The 15971-nt window shown below is 33.1% G+C and overlaps 2 long non-coding RNA genes across 3 annotated transcripts; one reads left to right on the top strand and one right to left on the bottom strand.

The window, feature by feature from the left end:
- Positions 1–2537: 2537 nt before the first annotated feature.
- LOC132282688 (uncharacterized) lies at positions 2538–9258 on the bottom strand. Of its 2 annotated transcripts, none has more exons than XR_009471823.1 (3): positions 8827–9152; positions 8626–8730; positions 2538–5626 (listed from the first exon to the last, which is right to left on the bottom strand). It is a non-coding gene; the product is annotated as an uncharacterized LOC132282688 (long non-coding RNA). The 2 variants fall into 2 exon arrangements; XR_009471822.1 differs by having other exon boundaries at positions 3592–5626; positions 6018–8730; positions 8827–9258.
- LOC132282689 (uncharacterized) lies at positions 5623–6974 on the top strand. Its single transcript, XR_009471824.1, has 3 exons — positions 5623–5799; positions 6043–6162; positions 6779–6974. It is a non-coding gene; the product is annotated as an uncharacterized LOC132282689 (long non-coding RNA).
- Positions 9259–15971: the final 6713 nt, after the last annotated feature.

Here is a 15971-nt window from a genome sequence, read left to right as displayed (position 1 = left end):
CTGGGTTTTGACACAAATATTAATACTCGTAGCATGTTTATACAAAAATACTATAAGAAAAATTAAAAATTATAATCGTGTCGATATTGTATTAAACATGATACTCGTGTTAAGACATGATTAATTATCAACCACCGATTCATAATGTGATTTTAATTTGTCGCCCAGGCCATGGATTGTAATCATGAAATTATTACTAAAAGCATTTTCATTTGAGAAACACACACAAATGATATATGTACTTTATTTCAGCCAGTGCTCAGCTCTAAACCACAAAACATTTTTTTTTTTTTTTTTTGGAATTTAAAGCAACTGAATTAATTGATAAAAATTACAAAGGAGGGCCATAGGCCAAACAAGCCCATGGGGTAGAAAGGGCTTAGCCCAAGAACCAGAACCCAGATAACAGACGAAAGATCCGTTAATGAGGGTTAAACAACAAGCTACAATCCGGTGAGCAGAAAATTTTGCCGGAGCAATACCGGCCAAAAATTAATCAGGAGGTCTTGGTAGCGGACGACAAGAGGAGGGAGACAGGTTCCAGTCCTTGAGAATCCTCCTTGAAGACGCACAGTCACGTAATTTCAGAATTGAGGTGATCAAATTACAAATTCGAGTAAGCACTGATCTTTGCGAGGATTTCTTCCCTTTGAAGATTCGTTCATTTCTCTCTTCCCATGTATATTAATACACAACTATGGGGAACAAAGAAAATAGTGAAAAGGGTGACTGACCCACTCAATAGGATGATTAATACTGGAGTAGTAAATAAAGTGGTTTCATGTGAAAAATAGTACTAAATCGACAGGTGTGTATCACGAGTGGACTGACTTGGACTAAATCAAATTTTTTTCCCTATAAAACATAGTTCATGATTAAGTTGTGGTTGGTTAGTGGTGCGTGATAGCTTCATCTCTGGGGCAATCGAGTTTGATTGCCATACTAAAATTTAAGGGTTAAATGCTATCACACATCCTCAGATTTCAGTTTATTGCACTCGTACTAAAATTTAAATGTCATAAATGAATGCAGAAGAAAGTTTTAAGGGGAACGGAAAAAAAAAAAAAAAAAAAAAAATGATTGATTGAAGAAAGAGACTGCAAATTTATTTTTATTGAATAAAAAAAATGAAGAAGAAAAAGTAAAGTAATAAAGGAGAATAAGTATTCCTCCGCTCTAATTTAGTTGTTCATATTTTCTTTTTGGTTGTCCCAAAACACTTTTAAAGTTAAAACAATTTTTTTCCCACCTTTTCATAAAAATCCTTGAAGTTTTAAATAATTCTATACTTAGACTACATCTATATTCAAACTAAAAAGGTAATATAGTAATTTTCAAAAGAAACATTACAATTATTACATATATCCTTAAAAAGTTCTACTCTCCAATAGACATCTAATACTGGACTGAGGGAGTAAGAAATAGAGAGATTTAAAAAAAAAAGAAAAAGATAATTTTAGGGGGTGGGGGCATTATGTAAAAATTACATACATCATATTCACATAAATAGTACTTGAATTTTTAATGTGCCAGCAACCCATATTTATAGCCAATATTACAAGAAGCAACCCATATTTATAGCCAAAGCTTATGCCTTAGCCACCACACATAGTGCACCATTAACCTAGTGCACAAATTAGTTCACCATTTACATAATGCACATAATATAGTGGACACGATATGTGTGTGTGTGTATATATATATTATACAATACTCCCATTTAGGGTCCATTATGGTACGTTAAGAATATGCCTCGTTAAAATCTGATTAGGAAAAACCCAGCGAGAAAAATCACTAACGAGAAAAAAGAGTACAATATTCTTGTGGATCTGAAAATAGTATTGCATAGGTTAAAATTGTTTCATTAAAACCTTGTCAGAAAAACTAGTTGGATAAAACCTAAGCGAAGAAAAAAAAGTATAAGAGCAATTTAGTGCTCCCCTCATTTGTATAATTATTGTATTACTTCAAAAATTTTGCGATCAACTACTCCCCCTCACAAGCTTGCTTTAAAGTAATTCCCATAGTTTCTTACACTTGATATACACACCAATAATTTAATGGATATATATAATTTTTTTACTATGCATCTCCCTCAACTACAAGTAACATTATAAAAATTTTAATTTTAAAGTATTCTACTATTTAGTGTTTTTGGCTCATCGTCATAGCTGGGACTGGTAGAAGACATCAATTATATAGGCTGTAGGAGAAAGCTTGCAGCTATTATTAAAGTTTCGTAATACAAATAATAATAATTATACCGTGTTGATGTTAAAATTTCTTGATAAGATTTATAATCGTACCAATTTATATAACATAATAATCATGCAAGGCACCGACACAAGCAAAAATAATTACGTTTTTGGCTCATCTTCATAGCTGGAACTATTTTTAGTGATTTTTGTTGTGTGTATCACGTTTAATTGGGCCTACTTACTTTATGTAGTGTTAAAGTAGTGCCAAGTTTCCATGTCTCCATGTGGTCCTAGATTTTAAAGTAGTGCCAAGTTTCCATGTCTCCATGTGGTCCTGGATTTTAAAGTAGTGCCAAGTTTCCATGTCTCCATGTGGTCCTGGATTTTAAAGTAGTGTCACGTTTCCATGTCTCCATGTGGACCTAGTTTTTAAAAGTAAATTGCCAAATATTTTTAAAAAAAAGAAAGAAGAAGGGAGTAAATCAACAAGTGTGTATCACGATTTCAGTGATTTGGACTTGAAATTAATTACACCCTTACCAAACAGAAATAAGGAAAAAGTATAACTTAATCATACTTTTTTCTTTCAAAACAATAATATATGGATTAAGTTGTAAAATCATAATAGTATGTGGTGAATGTGCATGATTGGGATATGAAATATTAGACACTTGATAAAGCTTCTACAGGGAAAATAGCAATAAGGCATTTAGACAGAACAGAAATGACAAAAATAATTATAAAAAAAAATAATAATAAAAAATAAAACAAGTTGGGGGCAAAGAATGAGAAGCATTCAATTATAAAAGGACACTACTCTGTAAAGGCTGGCATTGATAGAGTGGTGGTGGAATTGGGTTGGAATAGGTAGGTAGTAAAATGGTGGTTACATTATTTGTGAAGAAAGGATGGTGGTGTTCATTAGCATTCCTTTTGGTAATGCTGTGCACAATTGTATGTGGAGATATCTCTCTCTCTATCTCACATAAGGAGAGCATTAGTGTCTTCTTCAACTCACACTACTCCTCCTGCAATGGTACCATTGGCCAATGCCGCGTGGACGAAGAGCTGGTGTTTCCCATGGATCCTGAAATAACCAGAAGGCTACTCCCCGGGAATGAAAAACCAGTGACTGACACGGCCCTTCTTGCACAACAAACAATCGGCGGAGGGTGTGGAAGAAAATCATACTCAATTTGCCTTCCTGGTTCAAATGGAAAACGCCCACGTGGGTGCAATACTTATGACCATTGTCGCCCAGGCTAAGACAAAATTTTAAACCCTCCTGATGCAGTCATGCATTAATTAATTATTATTGTTGTTGTTGTTGTTTTCTCCATGAGTTTGGTGGTGATGCAGTTACGCTATAACAAGAAGCAAGAGCATATGAGAGTATCAAATGGCAAATTCAAGAAACATGTAGCACTTGTCTTTCTTAATTTGTTTCTTTTAAACCAGGTATCATGTAGTGTTTTTTTAAATAATAGAATCAGTCTGCCGCCGATTCAACTGATGCTTGTTCATGTTTTTTTTTAGATTAATTTTTTTTTTTTCCTGGTAAATATGGTCTGAAGGTGTGGGTTTGTGAATTGTGGCACATGATTTAATTGATAAGAATAAGACGTTGTTCATTTTTGAATCAAACACTATTATTGATTTTGGACACATATTACCATTTACAACAAATAATTTTGCAAGAGATTTTTTTTTAAGTATTGGAACTTGTAAGGGTTCTGGCAAACTTAATAATTTAAAATTTTAATTATATGTCTCCTATTGTGTTGTGTCAAATCTTGACTCATTATTAAGCATGTTATTCATATTGAGTTACCTGTTTAATAATTGAGTTATGTTTGTATTAAAAAAAAATTCGACACAAATAATAATCGTATTGTGTTCATATCAAGATTTTTTGACAACAATTACAATCGTGCCTATCCAGTCTTATAACACCATACAGGTATAAGGTGTTGTATTTAACTTAATTGGGCAATAACAAAGCTTCCATGACCTTAAACAATTAAAAAATCTTTTTGACAAATCCTGACACGACATGAACATGATATGTTATCAAGAAATTGAATTTGAATTTGACTAAATTTGATTCACATTATAATTGTTTGAATATAAAGTGACAAACTAATTAATATTCTTTATGATTTATAAATATCGTGTTCCACCTTGACCCACCTACATTTTGTAACTCAAATAAATCCTTTTAAACTAAATGTGTACGTAAGATTGTGATGCTAATTAGTAATTAAACTCAAATTGTATACCTCCTTTATTTCATCCACTGCTCACCTCTAAAATACCACAACATATAGAATTATCCAAAACAACTTTTAAGGTTAATAATTATCCTTCCAAAGCTCTGAGGGAATAAAGGAAAAAGTTAAAGAGGCGCCGAAATAAAGAAAAAAGTGAAAAGAGGGTGCCTCACCTACTCATAAGGCAAATGATTAATTAATAAAGTAGTTTCTTGTGAAAATAAAAAATAAAAAATAAAAGTACCGGTGTGTATCATGAGGCACATTGACTTGGACTTGACTTCAGGTAATGTCACCTAAATTGAAGTGTTTACCTAATTTATTTCAAATGCTACTCTCCTCAAATGCTAATTATAACACACCAAGTCACCAAGCCTATGATTAAAATGCCATCTTTCTTTGTTGAGAAAAAAATATATATTCTGATAAATCATAACATAACCCTGAAGATTTGTTGGTCAATCTTTAAGTGACAGTTCAAAGATCCAAACAAAGTAGCTTTATTTCCTTTTGTTTTCTATCGAGTTCTAAAATCTTTATTGGTGATTTTTATCACCCCAGGATTTTAATTATGAAATTGTTAAAAAAACATTTTCATTTGGCAAAATCGAACTGAAATTGTGTATGTAGTATGAATGAAAAAGGAGGAGCAAGAGGCAAGAAGTACCATTTATGCGCTAGGGTTTGGAAGTGGAGAAAGATTTTAAACCTTAGAGCTTCTTGTTTCACAGCAGATCCAGATGGGAGGGTTTTGTGCATATAAAGGTTGGGTGTTAGAATCGGGCTGGGATCCTCTGCTGTATCCTGGTCATGTTGTCCCTGGGAACACACGTTTTGTATTAAAAAAAGTTACGAGTTTCAATTTCTTTATCTGACGCTTTCGTTCTCTCTCTCTCTCAAGATACAGCACCTTCCTCTTTTGTCTCTCCATCCTGTTTCACACTTGTGATTTTCATCTTTCCTTCTCTATCTTCTTTCTCTTCGCATGGTCATCAAATCAGATTTTACATACCTTGTACAAAACTCCTCGATCAGCCTTATGTGCAAGCGTCCTCCACTGCTTCATCTCCTGATCTAATAAATGAACATATATTCTTCTCTTACGAATGTCATTGTGATGATTTGTCCGTTTTCGACAACACCAATTGGACCACCATCCTGAAAAATTATTTAATGCACTCTTCAAAGAACTGTAAAAGCTTATAACATCATTGGAGTGTTGTTTCTGATGAAGTCTATTTTTATATTGATTGAATTGGATTTGGATTTTGACATTTTGCTATTGGAACAGGTTCGAGGAATATTAAGGGAATCTAATCACTAACTGCATGGTATATTTCTTCAAGACAACGCCATTAAATTGTGTTGCTATTTCTCAACACAACGCTCTTAAATTTAGTTTTTATTTTTCAACTCAATAACCCTTAAATTTTATTTTCAACACATTTATTTTTCAACTCAACATGTTTATTTTTTAACTCAAACACCCTTAAATCTTATTCTCAATACATTTATTCTTCAACTCAACCCTCTTAAATATTATTCTCACCACGTTTATTCTGAAATTTGTGGAGATTGCTAGGAAATGCTTGCTTCCCAGAGGATGTGAACGCCCTTCAATGACTGATGTTGTGCATGTACTCAAGCTTGCTCTGGAACTGCAGGAAACTGCTGATGTTGCATTGGAGAATGAGGTAATCAAATACTCTCTTTCTATATATTTTCAACCTAAACAATGTATAAAACTATAGGATTGACGAGATGGCTTTTGATTTAATAAAAGAATTCTTTACATCCAGTAAAAATACTATGCATAGTTCACCACAACTACATGTTTGATATAATTGCTGTAGCAATGTATGGTCTGGAACTTGGGGCTTGTATTCGCATATCTTGTCATGTTTCAAAGATCACCAAGTAGATTGATATAGACTAATATGGTTGCATGCTGGGAGGATTTGGGTCCAAATACGTGGATTCTCCAACTTGTTCATCATCTTACTCCTTCCGAGTTCTTATCAGCACTTTGTAAATATTTGATAGTATTATAAACTTGCTGTAAAGTAATCCCCGCAGTCTCTTACACTTGATATACACACCAATAATTTTATGGATATATATCAAAAAAAATTCTATGCATCTCCCTCACCTACAAGTAACAGTATAAAAATTTAAAGTATTCTTCGATTTAGTGTTTTTCGCTCATCTTTATAGCAGGGATGAGTAGAAAACATCAATTATAGTTCACACAAGTTAATCTCATCAGAGTGACATACTAACTTCATTCATCATTCTTCATCGTCTTTGCAGGACATGGAGCTCTCCGGCTCACGCTGAATAACTTGTGTTCCTGTAATACTTAATATAGATTGGATAACATCTTTTAGGGTGGATTGGTATAGTATTTTTGGATATTATTATGTGATTTCAATAATGGATGTTGGATCGAGACAATTTGTAATGTTTGGTTTGGTGCTATTAATGTATTTTTGGATAAATTGGCTTATGCTCTTGGTGTGCTATTGGAAATTCAGTATCAGGGAATGCAGTTACATTAGTTTTCTTAATGCTTATGTGAACTGTAGTTTGGGAATGTCTTGCAAGATTATCAAATAAGCTCTAGGAGAAAACTTGAAGCTACTATTAGAGACCCTTTCTTGGGTTTTGCCATACTATATCTATTGAGATGAATGGTTGAGTTTTGATTTTCAGATTCTTTAGCGAGAGAGAAGTGAAAATTTTATTGAGGTTCTGTTATTTGCAAAGGTACCTTTCTGGATCCTTTAATCACCAACATTTTAGATTCAATGCATTTAACACCTTAACCAGGTAGGGCTTCAAAGTTGTAGACATGTTCAAATTCAGCTATGGTGTCTTTTTAGACTCAAACTGCTCTATGATTCTCTCTGTACTCAGCATTGGAATAGACATAACTTTCAGTAGATTCAATTAACTAACAAATTTTTTTTTTTTTTTTTTGAATGGTACTAAGAAAAGATATTCATTGCCACAAATGCTTGCGTGGGCAGCCGAATGAACGGCCTACAATGGCTGAAGTGGTCACAAGACTCAAATTAATTGTATTGGAGTTGCAGGGGAGCGTCAACTCTTATACAGCCGAATTTCATATGAGTTGTTGAAATAATTAATTTTCAGGAATATTATACGATGAAATTTTGGTACAAATAGCATTTTGATCCTAAGGTAATTTTTATTAAAGAATTGGAACTTATCTAGCTAAGAAATGGCAATAAGAAAGTCATCCATGACTTTAAATGGTGAAGATATTTTTTCCATGACTAATTTTGAATGGAAAGCTCAAACACGCTTCCATTCCCTGTCTTGAGGGTTCTTAGAGGAGTGCTACAAAAGGTCGTATAACTGTTTTCCCATCATCGTTCTCGCCATGTATATATTTTTAACCAAAATAATGCTTAGGTATTTAACAGATAGCATACTAACTGGTGAAGTAAAATAAAGAGCCTGTGAGGGTACCCAGAAATTGGCTGTTAAAACCCATTCCAACTTCATGAACACTCTATTAGACTAAACTTTTTAATCCATAAAAAATTTAAAATATTCAATCAGCCAATTAAATTGAAGTGTTTACCTAATTTATTTCAAATGCTACTCTCCTCAAGCGGTAATTATCACACACCAAGCCTGTGACTAAAATGTTCCCTGGTGAAAAAATTTGTTCTGATGGACAAATTATAACATAACCCTGAAGATTTGTTGGTCAATCTTTGATTCACAGTTCAAAGATCCAAACAAAGTAAATTTATTACCTTTTGTTTTCCATCTAGTACTAAAACCTTTATTAGTGATTTTTATCACCGAGGATTTAAATTTTTTATGAAGAAATTGTTAAATAGTAGCATTTTCATTCGGCAGAAACAACCTCAAATTGTGTATGTAGTATGTACTTCATTTGACTCACCACTAAACCACAAAAAATATAGTATATATGAAAAACCTGTTTCTTACTCTATTCTTGTAGATGCATTACTAGTAACCTTAAACAATATATTATTAAGGAATAAGTAAAGCACGGAATGAAGATTTCAAAGCAAAGCATGAAATGAAAAGTAATATGCAAGTAAGAATTAAAAGGGGGAGAAAGAGGCAAGCAGGACCATTTTATTTAATATACTAACCTATCTTTCAAATTTCTCCAGTAAATAAGCATTCAGTGAACAAGTTGCTTCAAGGAATTGATCAGCTGCATGTTAAATTGGATTTTTGGAAGCTCATTTCCAGACCTAAAACTCAAGGGCGTTTAGGCACTTCAAAAATTGGAACCCTAATTCGACAAGAATTCTAACAAGTCTATATTGGCAAAGTAGATTAGAACGTACCTCATCAACAACCGAAGCTTCTGAGATGTTCGAATTCCCCATAGATCTGCTAGGGCTTGGAACTGAAGAAAGACTTTAAACCTAGAGCTTCTGCTAAGGCTTTGTTTGGAAGGAGAAGTATCAAAGCAATGTACAACCAGAATTCCCTTGATTGTTAAGGGCGGAATTGTTTCGTTTTTAGGATTTCTTTGATGCTATTCTATTGGTTTTAAGAGAGAAAATAATAAACTTCACGAATTACCTTATTGACCGATGCAACTAAGAAGAATTGATTTAAGTATCTTGAAAAGAATTTTATAATTTTTGAAAGTCAATAAGAATTTTTGTTGGGCTTTTATCCATTAATGTAATTTCAAAAATAGTTCTATTTTAAGAGTTCTCTTTGTAAAATGTAGTTGACAAATAATTTGTAAGTTTTTCTTGATGTTGTATGATCATAGGATGCATTTGCATATGCATATTTAGTTCTTAAATTTTGAAAAAATCTCAATTTACAATTACCATTTAAAATTTAACTTTTAGAAATTTCAATACTCAATTTTACCATGAAGTACCTGTTCTTCTCATAAACTTAAAGTTCTTAAGAATTTTTGTTGTATTTTATTTATTGATGTAATTACAAAAATAGTACTCTTTTAAGAGTTCTCTTTGTAAAATGGAGTGACGAATAATTTGTAAGATCATCTGTGATGATTGTGTGTGTGTGTGTGAATATATATATATATATATGTATTGTAAATATAATGTGTCATAATAGATTTATACAAAAAAATTTAACTATTTATTTTTAGCTCTGACCTGCAGTCTTATACATTTTGTGTAAAAATATATCTGTCAATAACATGCAATCACATGTCATGTCCAAAATTCTATATAATTTTTATAAGAAAAATGATAGGTCTTTCGACGTTAATTGTCGACTATTCTTACGAATATAACGTGGTTGGATTCCATTGGAACTCTTAAAAAAATTCCCGTAAGCATCTCTTTTTCTTCCACTCATTCCCAACCACGTTATATTCGGACGAGTAATCAGTAATTGAAGTCGGAAGGTTTATCACTTCTCTTTTTATAAACCTACTTAATATAGGGTTAATTAGTTAATAAAATGAGAAACAAGGGGGAAAGAGAAAATATGATATATGGCTGTGTAAAAGGATTATGCAAAATACACAATAATTTTACACATTGATGCGGTGACATTGTATCTTAATATATTGCTAGAGATAAAAAATAATAATAATAATAAAAAAGTTTTATAAGTTGTGAATGTTTTACACAAAAGGGTTTAACACATTCTTGGAGATGCTCTAAGGTTTCCTTTGTACGATCATTGGATATATATGCATATGCATATTTAGTTCTTAAAATTTGAAAAAATCTCAATTTACAATTACCATTTAAAATTTAGCTTTTAGAAATTTTAGTACTCAATTTCCTAAAAGTTATGTCTACCACCTCTTGAAGTTTTGGTAAATTTCGCTTGCTCAGCAGGTAATCAACGAAAGTTTAGACAATGACCTTGAGGTTCTAAATGACATGTTTGCCCTTTAAAATTTTATTCCATTAATTCAAAAAGTATTTGGCCTGTTAAATGACTAAACTATACCTCATCAATTTGTGTTAGAAATATAACATATACAATTAACATAGGGGAGTAATGCAATGAACTCGAAAAATAATTTCGAGTATGAAAAATTCGGAATGTGGGACTCACCTGGGACTTCCCAACCTAAAAATATGAAAAATGCTAGCATGGCTCAAAATCGATCCTAAACTGAATACCGAAAGTAATAAAAAAAAATTTAAAAAAAATTCGCCTTGAACTCCGCTAAAATGGACCTACAACAACCTATTTAACAAAAAAAAAAAAAAAAAAAAAAAAAAAAAAAAAAAAAAAAAAGCATTTCAAGATTTATCCAACCTGCCCCAACACACAATATAAAAGAAGTATGATGCATTTCCCAATACCACAACATCAACAACCTTCCCAAATTAGTCCATCATCGTCATCCCCTTCAACTTAAGTATTTACATGGTCTTAGTTTACAACAAAAATAAAAGTATCTTAGTTATGTTACAGGGCCATGATTTGCAAAAATAAATACTCTTTTACATAGTTTGAGACAATACAAAAAAAATGGGCTAGGATATAAAAGATAACAAAATACAACTCCTAATCTTCTTCAAGCTTGCGGGGGATTGTCATCCGCCACTTCTTTTCCGAGCCCTGAAAAATGTTAAATAATAGGGGTGAACAAAATTGCTCAGTAGGTAGTGCCTAAGGCACACCTCTTGAGACCCCGTGAATCCACACAATGAATAGGAATAAGGAAATTAGGATCATACCATGCCGGGAGTAAGAGTATAACTACGATACCACATCATTAATCCAACACAACAAATAAATATGCCATGCACTGAAATGTCGTGCCTTGCAATGTTACTCCCCATTTTCCCAAAACCATTTCCATTATCATTTCCAAACCGTTAGTGAACCTGTCCCATGGCAACTTCATGGCAGCACATGAGGAGGATTGGCCACTGTCCCTGACCTATGACAACTCCATGGCGTCATTTGGGGCTCAGGTAACTCACCAAAATCTAAGAGATTGTGGATTAAACACTCCTACCTCAACTTAAGCCAAAAGCCCCAATTTTCACCTCAAACCCTCAAAATGGGTCAAGATTTTCAGACTCCTTAGGTTGCTCAAATCTGAAATTGTTGGTACACACGTGTAGAGCTCGCCATACTCTCCATTTTACCGCAAACGGCACTTAAAAACACTAAGAAATGAGAGAGAAATCAACAATGGAAGTTTGAAGTGAAAAAGAAAAAAAAGAAAAAAAAAAAAAAAAAAAAAAAACCCGAGAGGAAGACAGAGACGGGAGAGAGAAAGGATGGGAAAACAGAGACCAAACGTGGTCTCATAATACTTAAACAAGTTGTGGGTCCCACCCACTTTTGAATTTTTTTTTTTTTTGCCTTTAAATTCACACCACACACACACACAATTACATATATATATATATATATATATATATATATATATATATATATATATATATATATACATAACACAGACATTACATTATACCCAACTTTAAAAGATTTCGTCCCCGAAATCAAGACATACCTGAGGAAGAAAACAACGCTGGGTACTTAGAGCGAACCTCCTGTTCGAACTCCCAAGTAGCCTCCTCGACTCCGTGGTGTCTCCAAAGAACTTTCACCATGGGTATCGTCTTATTTCTCAACACCTTCTGTTGTGTGTCAATGATCTTAATTGGTCCCTCCTCGTAGGAAACATCCTCATCAATGTCCACATCAACCCAACTCAAAATGTGAGATGAATCCGGCTCATACTTCCGTAACATCGACACACGGAAAACATTGTGGACTCTGTCCATCTGTGGTGGTAAAGCAAATCTGTTGGCAACCTCTCCTACACGGTCCAAAATCTCAAATTGTCCAATGAATCGTGGCGACAACTTGCCACTCTTCCCGAATCTCATCAAACCCTTCCGTGGAAAAACTCGAAGAAAAACGTGGTCTCCCACCTCAAAGGATAATGGCCGTTTCCGCTTATCCGCATAACTCTTCTATCGGCTCTGAGTTGTAAGTAACCTCTGTCTGATCAGCTTAATCTTCTCGGTAGTCTCGAATACTATGTCGGGTCCTAAGGTGGCGGTCTCGCCTACCTCAGTCCAACAAACTGGAGATCTACAGGGTATGCCATACAAGGCCTCAAATGCCAAATGGAGCCATCTCAATGCTCGCCTGATAACTGTTGTTGTAAGCAAACTCAATAAGCGAAAGGTGATCCTCCCAACTACCTCCCAAATCAAGTACACATGCCTGAAGCATATCCTCCAAAATCTGGATAGTACACTCCGACTGGTCGTCTGTCTGTGGGTGGAATGCCGTACTAAGATGCAACGCTGAACCAAACGCTGCTTGAAGTCTTTCCCAGAACTTTGAAGTGAACTTGGCATCCCTATCTAAGATAATAGTTACTGAAACTCCATGCAACCTAATGATCTCCTTCACATAAAGTACACCAAGCTTATCTGCATCATCTGTTGCCTTAATAGGCAAAAAGTGAGCCGTCTTGGTCAACCTGTCAATGATGACCCATACAGCTTCATTGCCCCTCCATGACCTTGGAAAACCTGTCACAAAATCCATAGCAATATGTTCCCATATTATAGCATAACCCTAAAGATTTGTTGGTCAATCTTTGATTCACAGTTCAAAGATCTAAACTAAGTAAATTTATTACCTTTTGTTTTCCATCGAGTACTAAAACCTTTATTAGTGATTTTTATCACCGAGGATTTAAATTTTTTTTATCAAGAAATTGTTACATAGTAGCATTTTCATTCGGCAGAAACAACCTCAAATTGTGTGTGTAGTATGTACTTCATTTGACTCACCACTGAACCACAAAAAATATAGTATATATGAAAAACCTGTTTCTTAATCTATTCTTGTAGATGCATTACTAGTAACCTTAAACAATATATTATTAAGGAATAAGTAAAGTACGGAATGAAGATTTCAAAGCAAAGCATGAAATGAAAAGTAATATGCAAGTAAGAATTAAAAAGGGGAGAAAGAGGCAAGCAGGACCATTTATTTAATATACTAACCTAACTTTCTAATTTCTCCAGTAAATAAGCATTCAGTGAACAAGTAGCTTCAAGGAATTGATTAGCTGCATGTTAAATTGGATTTTTGGAAGCTCATTTGCAGACCTAAAACTCAAGGGCGTTTAGGCATTTCAAAAATTGGAACCCTAATTCGACAAGAATTCTAATAAGTCTATATTGGCAAAGTAGATTAGAACGTACCTTATCAAGAACCGAAGCTTCTGAGACGTTCGAATTCCCCATAGATCTGCTAGGGCTTGGAACTGGAGAAAGACTTCAAACCTTAGAGCTTCTGCTAAGGCTTTGTTTGGAAGGAGAAGTATCAAAGCAATGTACAACCAGAATTCCCTTGATTGTTAAGGGCGAAATTGTTTCGTTTTTAGGATTCTTTGATGCTATTCTATTGGTTTTAAGAGAGAAAATAATATACTTCATGAATTACCTTATTGACCGATGTAGCTAAGAAGAATTGATTGAAGTATCTTGAAAATAATTTTATAATTTTTGAAAGATAATAAGAACTTTTGTTGGACTTTTATCCATTAATGTAATTTCAAAAATAGTTCTCTTTTAAGAGTTCTCTTTGTAAAATGTAGTTGACAAATAATTTGTGAGTTTTTCTTGATGTTGTAAGATCATCGGATGCATTTGCATATGCATATTTAGTTCTTAAAATTTGAAAAAATCTCAATTTACAATTACCATTTAAAATTTAACTTCTAAAAATTTTAATACTCAATTTTACTGTGAAGTACCACTGGAACATATTCTTCTCGTAAATATAAAGTTCCTAAGAATTTTTGTTGTACTTTATTTATTAATGTAATTACAAAAATAGTACCCTTTTAAGAGTTTTCTTTGTAAAATGTAGTTGACAAATAATTTATAAGATCATCTGTGATGATTGTGTGTGTGTGTGTGAATATATATATATATATGGGTGTGTGTGTGTGTGTATTGTAAATATAACGTGTCATAATAGATTATACAAAAATTTTAAACTATTTATTTTTAGCTCTGGCCTGTAGCCATTATATTATACATTTTGTGTAAAAATTTATCTGTCAATAACATGCAATCACATGTCATGTCCAAAATTCTATATAATTTTTATAAACTTACTTAATATAGGGTTAATTAGTTAATAGAATGAGAAACAAGGAGGAGAGAGAAAATATGATATATGGCTATGTAAAAGGATTATGCAAAATACACAATAATTTTACACATTGATGCGGTGACAATGTATCTTAATATATTGCTAGAGATAAAAAAATAATAATAATAATAATAAAGTTTTATAAGTTGTGAATGTTTTACACAAAAGGGTTTAACACATTCTTGGAGATGCTCTAAGGTTTCCTTTGTACGATCATTGGATATATATGCATATGCATATTTAGTTCTTAAAATTTGAAAAAATCTCAATTTACAATTACTATTTAAAATTTAGCTTTTAGAAATTTCAATACTCAATTTCCTAAAAGTTATGTCTACCGCCTGTTAAAAAAAAAATTTTAAAAAAATTAAAAAAAGGGTTAATTGTACTGACACCTCTTAAAGTTTTGGTCAATTTCGCTTGCTCAACAGGTAATCAACGAAAGTTTAGACAATGACCCTGAGATTTCAAATGACATTTTTGCCCTTTAATGTTTTATTTCATTAATTCAGAAAGTATTTGGCCTGTTAAATGACTAAACTATACCTCTTTGTGTTAGAAATATAACATACACAATTAACATAGGGGAGTAATGCAATGACCTCGAAAAAGAATTTCGAGTATGAAAAATTCGGGATGTGGGACTCACCTGGGACCTCCCAACCTAAAAATATGAAAAATGCTAAAATGGCTCAACATACATGTAACGACCCTAAACTGAATACCGAAAATAATAAAAATAAAAAAAAAAAATTTTAAAATTTGGCATGACCTCCGCTAAAAATGGTCCTACAACAACCTGTTTAAAAAAAATAATAAAAAAAAAAAAAGAAAGAAGAAGAAGAAGAAGAAAAAGTAGCCTTTCAAGACTTATCCAACCTGCCCCAACACACAATACAAAAGACGTATGATGCATTCCCCAATACCACAACATCAACAACCTTCCCAAATTAGCCCATCATCGTCATCCCCTTCAACTTAAGCATTTACATGGTCTCTGTTTACAACAAAAATAATCAAGTATCTTAGTTATGTTACAGGGCCATGATTTGCAAAAATAAATACTCTTTTACATAGTTTGAGACAATACAAAAAAAATGGGCTAGGATACAAATGATAACAAAATACAACTCCTAATCTTCTTCAAGCTTGCGAGGGATTGTCATCCGCCACTTCCTTTCCGAGCCCTGAAAAATTTTAAATAATAGGGGTGAACAAAATTGCTCAGTAGGTAGTGCCTAAGGCACACCTCTTGAGACCCCGTGAATCCACACAATGAATAGGAATAAGGAAATTGGGATCATACCATGCCGGGAGTAAAAGTATAACTACG

This window comes from Cornus florida, unplaced genomic scaffold (genome assembly GCF_030987335.1).
Source record: "Cornus florida cultivar Cherokee Brave unplaced genomic scaffold, ASM3098733v1 CherokeeBrave_3.0.0_Hap2_Chr11, whole genome shotgun sequence".
Lineage (NCBI taxonomy): Eukaryota > Viridiplantae > Streptophyta > Magnoliopsida > Cornales > Cornaceae > Cornus > Cornus florida.
The sequence above is the reverse complement of the archived record's forward strand: the minus strand, read 5'-3'. Positions and strand labels throughout refer to the sequence as shown.